The sequence below is a fragment of the Dendropsophus ebraccatus genome, unplaced genomic scaffold (assembly GCF_027789765.1).
Source record: "Dendropsophus ebraccatus isolate aDenEbr1 unplaced genomic scaffold, aDenEbr1.pat pat_scaffold_705_ctg1, whole genome shotgun sequence".
NCBI lineage: Eukaryota > Metazoa > Chordata > Amphibia > Anura > Hylidae > Dendropsophus > Dendropsophus ebraccatus.
The window spans coordinates 60,001-65,000 of record NW_027210304.1 but is presented as its reverse complement, the minus strand read 5'-3'; the positions used below and the strand labels follow the sequence as shown (position 1 = coordinate 65,000).

Below are 5,000 nucleotides of genomic sequence, written 5' to 3'. Positions count from 1 at the left end.
AAAAGTCACCTCTCAGCAGAGCCGATGGTGGAAGTTTCGGTGGCGTCACGTTAGCATTTCCAAGGCCAAAAGAAAGCAGCTGTCAGAAGTGGGATTTGAACCCACGCCTCCATTTGGAGACCAGAACACCCAAGCTCGGGGAAGAGAAGACTCTTGAGTCTGGCGCCTTAGACCACTCGGCCATCCTGACGAAGCACGCCTGCAGCGGCGGCCCCTGACCAGCCGGTGGTTATTGTAAGCGTATGCGGAATAGATTGGGCGATTTGTGAGAATTAGCTCGCCTTTTTTTTCTCTATAACTTCAGTGCAAGTTGAACAGAGCGCTGTGAGGGCTTTGAATATGTTCAGCCCATGCACTCAGATCTTGAACCGCGTTAAAGAGGACACCAAAGACGAGGGCTGTTGCCACAACAACGCCAGCCGGTGATAGCAGGACAGATACCATCAGGACCGCGTGGCCTAATGGATAGGCGTCTGACTTCGGATCAGAAGATTGAGGGTTCGAGTCCCTTCGTGGTCGCGGCCGAGCTAGCTCAGCGTGCGTTCCGTGTGCTCTTTTCACGTTTCCAAAATGGGCTCTCAGGAGAGTGTACAGCGGAAGGTTTAGGGTTTAGGTAGAGACGCGTTAGCGTTTCGAAGGTCATAAGAAAGCCGCTGCCAAAAGGGTGATTCGAAGCGGCGGCTTCGTGTGGAGACCAGAACGCCCACGGTTTCCTTTTTTTCCGGTGCCCAAAAGTCACCTCTCGGCAGAGCCGATGGTGGAAGTTTCGGTGGCGTCACGTTAGCATTTCCAAGGCCAAAAGAAAGCAGCTGTCAGAAGTGGGATTTGAACCCACGCCTCCATTTGGAGACCAGAACACCCAAGCTCAGGGGAAGAGAAGACTCTTGAGTCTGGCGCCTTAGACCACTCGGCCATCCTGACGAAGCACGCCTGCAGCGGCGGCCCCTGACCAGCCGGTGGTTATTGTAAGCGTATGCGGAATAGATTGGGCGATTTGTGAGAATTAGCTCGCCTTTTTTTCTCTATAACTTCAGTGCAAGTTGAACAGAGCGCTGTGAGGGCTTTGAATATGTTCAGCCCATGCACTCAGATCTTGAACCCGCGTTAAAGAGGACACCAAAGACGAGGGCTGTTGCCACAACAACGCCAGCCGGTGATAGCAGGACAGATACCATCAGGACCGCGTGGCCTAATGGATAAGGCGTCTGACTTCGGATCAGAAGATTGAGGGTTCGAGTCCTTCGTGGTCGCGGCCGAGCTAGCTCAGCGTGCGTTCCGTGTGCTCTTTTCACGTTTCCAAAAATGGGCTCTCAGGAGAGTGTACAGCGGAAGGTTTAGGGTTTAGGTAGAGACGCGTTAGCGTTTCGAAGGTCATAAGAAAGCCGCTGCCAAAAGGGTGATTCGAAGCGGCGGCTTCGTGTGGAGACCAGAACGCCCACGGTTTCCTTTTTTCCGGTGCCCAAAGTCACCTCTCGGCAGAGCCGATGGTGGAAGTTTCGTGGCGTCACGTTAGCATTTCCAAGGCCAAAAGAAAGCAGCTGTCAGAAGTGGGATTTGAACCCACGCCTCCATTTGGAGACCAGAACACCCAAGCTCAGGGGAAGAGAAGACTCTTGAGTCTGGCGCCTTAGACCACTCGGCCATCCTGACGAAGCACGCCTGCAGCGGCGGCGGCCCCTGACCAGCCGGTGGTTATTGTAAGCGTATGCGGAATAGATTGGGCGATTTGTGAGAATTAGCTCGCCTTTTTTCTCTATAACTTCAGTGCAAGTTGAACAGAGCGCTGTGAGGGCTTTGAATATGTTCAGCCCATGCACTCAGATCTTGAACCCGCGTTAAAGAGGACACCAAAGACGAGGGCTGTTGCCACAACAACGCCAGCCGGTGATAGCAGGACAGATACCATCAGGACCGCGTGGCCTAATGGATAAGGCGTCTGACTTCGGATCAGAAGATTGAGGGTTCGAGTCCCTTCGTGGTCGCGGCCGAGCTAGCTCAGCGTGCGTTCCGTGTGCTCTTTTCACGTTTCCAAAAATGGGCTCTCAGGAGAGTGTACAGCGGAAGGTTTAGGGTTTAGGTAGAGACGCGTTAGCGTTTCGAAGGTCATAAGAAAGCCGCTGCCAAAAGGGTGATTCGAAGCGGCGGCTTCGTGTGGAGACCAGAACGCCCACGGTTTCCTTTTTTCCGGTGCCCAAAAGTCACCTCTCGGCAGAGCCGATGGTGGAAGTTTCGGTGGCGTCACGTTAGCATTTCCAAGGCCAAAAGAAAGCAGCTGTCAGAAGTGGGATTTGAACCCACGCCTCCATTTGGAGACCAGAACACCCAAGCTCAGGGGAAGAGAAGACTCTTGAGTCTGGCGCCTTAGACCACTCGGCCATCCTGACGAAGCACGCCTGCAGCGGCGGCCCCTGACCAGCCGGTGGTTATTGTAAGCGGTATGCGGAATAGATTGGGCGATTTGTGAGAATTAGCTCGCCTTTTTTTCTCTATAACTTCAGTGCAAGTTTGAACAGAGCGCTGTGAGGGCTTTGAATATGTTCAGCCCATGCACTCAGATCTTGAACCCGCGTTAAAGAGGACACCAAAGACGAGGGCTGTTGCCACAACAACGCCAGCCGGTGATAGCAGGACAGATACCATCAGGACCCGCGTGGCCTAATGGATAAGGCGTCTGACTTCGGATCAGAAGATGAGGGTTCGAGTCCCTTCGTGGTCGCGGCCGAGCTAGCTCAGCGTGCGTTCCGTGTGCTCTTTTCACGTTTCCAAAAATGGGCTCTCAGGAGAGTGTACAGCGGAAGGTTTAGGTTTAGGTAGAGACGCGTTAGCGTTTCGAAGGTCATAAGAAAGCCGCTGCCAAAAGGGTGATTCGAAGCGGCGGCTTCGTGTGGAGACCAGAACGCCCACGGTTTCCTTTTTTTCCGGTGCCCAAAAGTCACCTCTCGGCAGAGCCGATGGTGGAAGTTTCGGTGGCGTCACGTTAGCATTTCCAAGGCCAAAGAAAGCAAGCTGTCAGAAGTGGGATTTGAACCCACGCCTCCATTTGGAGACCAGAACACCCAAGCTCAGGGGAAGAGAAGACTCTTGAGTCTGGCGCCTTAGACCACTCGGCCATCCTGACGAAGCACGCCTGCAGCGGCGGCCCCTGACCAGCGGTGGTTATTGTAAGCGTATGCGGAATAGATTGGGCGATTTGTGAGAATTAGCTCGCCTTTTTTTCTCTATAACTTCAGTGCAAGTTGAAACAGAGCGCTGTGAGGGCTTTGAATATGTTCAGCCCATGCACTCAGATCTTGAACCCGCGTTAAAGAGGACACCAAAGACGAGGGCTGTTGCCACAACAACGCCAGCCCGGTGATAGCAGGACAGATACCATCAGGACCGCGTGGCCTAATGGATAAGGCGTCTGACTTCGGATCAGAAGATTGAGGGTTCGAGTCCCTTCGTGGTCGCGGCCGAGCTAGCTCAGCGTGCGTTCGTTGTGCTCTTTTCACGTTTCCAAAAATGGGCTCTCAGGAGAGTGTACAGCGGAAGGTTTAGGGTTTAGGTAGAGACGCGTTAGCGTTTCGAAGGTCATAAGAAAGCCGCTGCCAAAAGGGTGATTCGAAGCGGCGGCTTCGTGTGGAGACCAGAACGCCCACGGTTTCCTTTTTTCCGGTGCCCAAAAGTCACCTCTCGCAGAGCCGATGGTGGAAGTTCGGTGGCGTCACGTTAGCATTTCCAAGGCCAAAAGAAAGCAGCTGTCAGAAGTGGGATTTGAACCCACGCCTCCATTTGGAGACCAGAACACCCAAGCTCAGGGGAAGAGAAGACTCTTGAGTCTGGCGCCTTAGACCACTCGGCCATCCTGACGAAGCACGCCTGCAGCGGCGGCCCCTGACCAGCCGGTGGTTATTGTAAGCGTATGCGGAATAGATTGGGCGATTTGTGAGAATTAGCTCGCCTTTTTTTTCTCTATAACTTCAGTGCAAGTTGAACAGAGCGCTGTGAGGGCTTTGAATATGTTCAGCCCATGCACTCAGATCTTGAACCCGCGTTAAAGAGGACACCAAAGACGAGGGCTGTTGCCACAACAACGCCAGCCGGTGATAGCAGGACAGATACCATCAGGACCGCGTGGCCTAATGGATAAGGCGTCTGACTTCGGATCAGAAGATTGAGGGTTCGAGTCCCTTCGTGGTCGCGGCCGAGCTAGCTCAGCGTGCGTTCCGTGTGCTCTTTTCACGTTTCAAAAATGGGCTCTCAGGAGAGTGTACAGCGGAAGGTTTAGGGTTTAGGTAGAGACGCGTTAGCGTTTCGAAGGTCATAAGAAAGCCGCTGCCAAAAGGGTGATTCGAAGCGGCGGCTTCGTGTGGAGACCAGAACGCCCACGGTTTCCTTTTTTCCGGTGCCCAAAAGTCACCTCTCGGCAGAGCCGATGGTGGAAGTTTCGGTGGCGTCACGTTAGCATTTCCAAGGCCAAAGAAAGCAGCTGTCAGAAGTGGGATTTGAACCCACGCCTCCATTTGGAGACCAGAACACCCAAGCTCAGGGGAAGAGAAGACTCTTGAGTCTGGCGCCTTAGACCACTCGGCCATCCTGACGAAGCACGCCTGCAGCGGCGGCCCCTGACCAGCCGGTGGTTATTGTAAGCGTATGCGGAATAGATTGGGCGATTTGTGAGAATTAGCTCGCCTTTTTTCTCTATAACTTCAGTTGCAAGTTGAACAGAGCGCTGTGAGGGCTTTGAATATGTTCAGCCCATGCACTCAGATCTTGACCCCGCGTTAAAGAGGACACCAAAGACGAGGGCTGTTGCCACAACAACGCCAGCCGGTGATAGCAGGACAGATACCATCAGGACCGCGTGGCCTAATGGATAAGGCGTCTGACTTCGGATCAGAAGATTGAGGGTTCGAGTCCTTCGTGTCGCGGCCGAGCTAGCTCAGCGTGCGTTCCGTGTGCTCTTTTCACGTTTCCAAAAATGGGCTCTCAGGAGAGTGTACAGCGGAAGGTTTAGGGTT

General features: G+C 53.6%; 12 non-coding genes across 12 annotated transcripts; 5 read left to right on the top strand and 7 right to left on the bottom strand.

The window, feature by feature from the left end:
* Positions 1 to 80: 80 nt before the first annotated feature.
* Positions 81 to 190, bottom strand: TRNAL-CAA (transfer RNA leucine (anticodon CAA)). Its single transcript has 2 exons — positions 153 to 190; positions 81 to 126 (listed from the first exon to the last, which is right to left on the bottom strand). It is a non-coding gene; the product is annotated as a tRNA-Leu (tRNA).
* Positions 191 to 447: 257 nt separating this feature from the next.
* Positions 448 to 519, top strand: TRNAR-UCG (transfer RNA arginine (anticodon UCG)). The gene has a single exon. It is a non-coding gene; the product is annotated as a tRNA-Arg (tRNA).
* A 291-nt stretch (positions 520 to 810) lies between these two features.
* On the bottom strand, positions 811 to 921 carry TRNAL-CAA (transfer RNA leucine (anticodon CAA)). Its single transcript has 2 exons — positions 884 to 921; positions 811 to 856 (listed from the first exon to the last, which is right to left on the bottom strand). It is a non-coding gene; the product is annotated as a tRNA-Leu (tRNA).
* Positions 922 to 1,539: 618 nt separating this feature from the next.
* Positions 1,540 to 1,650, bottom strand: TRNAL-CAA (transfer RNA leucine (anticodon CAA)). The gene is made up of 2 exons: positions 1,613 to 1,650; positions 1,540 to 1,585 (listed from the first exon to the last, which is right to left on the bottom strand). It is a non-coding gene; the product is annotated as a tRNA-Leu (tRNA).
* A 259-nt stretch (positions 1,651 to 1,909) lies between these two features.
* TRNAR-UCG (transfer RNA arginine (anticodon UCG)) lies at positions 1,910 to 1,982 on the top strand. The gene has a single exon. It is a non-coding gene; the product is annotated as a tRNA-Arg (tRNA).
* Positions 1,983 to 2,273: 291 nt separating this feature from the next.
* On the bottom strand, positions 2,274 to 2,384 carry TRNAL-CAA (transfer RNA leucine (anticodon CAA)). The gene is made up of 2 exons: positions 2,347 to 2,384; positions 2,274 to 2,319 (listed from the first exon to the last, which is right to left on the bottom strand). It is a non-coding gene; the product is annotated as a tRNA-Leu (tRNA).
* A 259-nt stretch (positions 2,385 to 2,643) lies between these two features.
* Positions 2,644 to 2,716, top strand: TRNAR-UCG (transfer RNA arginine (anticodon UCG)). Its single transcript has one exon. It is a non-coding gene; the product is annotated as a tRNA-Arg (tRNA).
* A 291-nt stretch (positions 2,717 to 3,007) lies between these two features.
* TRNAL-CAA (transfer RNA leucine (anticodon CAA)) lies at positions 3,008 to 3,118 on the bottom strand. The gene is made up of 2 exons: positions 3,081 to 3,118; positions 3,008 to 3,053 (listed from the first exon to the last, which is right to left on the bottom strand). It is a non-coding gene; the product is annotated as a tRNA-Leu (tRNA).
* A 258-nt stretch (positions 3,119 to 3,376) lies between these two features.
* TRNAR-UCG (transfer RNA arginine (anticodon UCG)) lies at positions 3,377 to 3,449 on the top strand. Its single transcript has one exon. It is a non-coding gene; the product is annotated as a tRNA-Arg (tRNA).
* Positions 3,450 to 3,738: 289 nt separating this feature from the next.
* TRNAL-CAA (transfer RNA leucine (anticodon CAA)) lies at positions 3,739 to 3,849 on the bottom strand. The gene is made up of 2 exons: positions 3,812 to 3,849; positions 3,739 to 3,784 (listed from the first exon to the last, which is right to left on the bottom strand). It is a non-coding gene; the product is annotated as a tRNA-Leu (tRNA).
* Positions 3,850 to 4,107: 258 nt separating this feature from the next.
* On the top strand, positions 4,108 to 4,180 carry TRNAR-UCG (transfer RNA arginine (anticodon UCG)). Its single transcript has one exon. It is a non-coding gene; the product is annotated as a tRNA-Arg (tRNA).
* Positions 4,181 to 4,469: 289 nt separating this feature from the next.
* TRNAL-CAA (transfer RNA leucine (anticodon CAA)) lies at positions 4,470 to 4,580 on the bottom strand. Its single transcript has 2 exons — positions 4,543 to 4,580; positions 4,470 to 4,515 (listed from the first exon to the last, which is right to left on the bottom strand). It is a non-coding gene; the product is annotated as a tRNA-Leu (tRNA).
* Between the last annotated feature and the right edge of the window lie 420 nt (positions 4,581 to 5,000).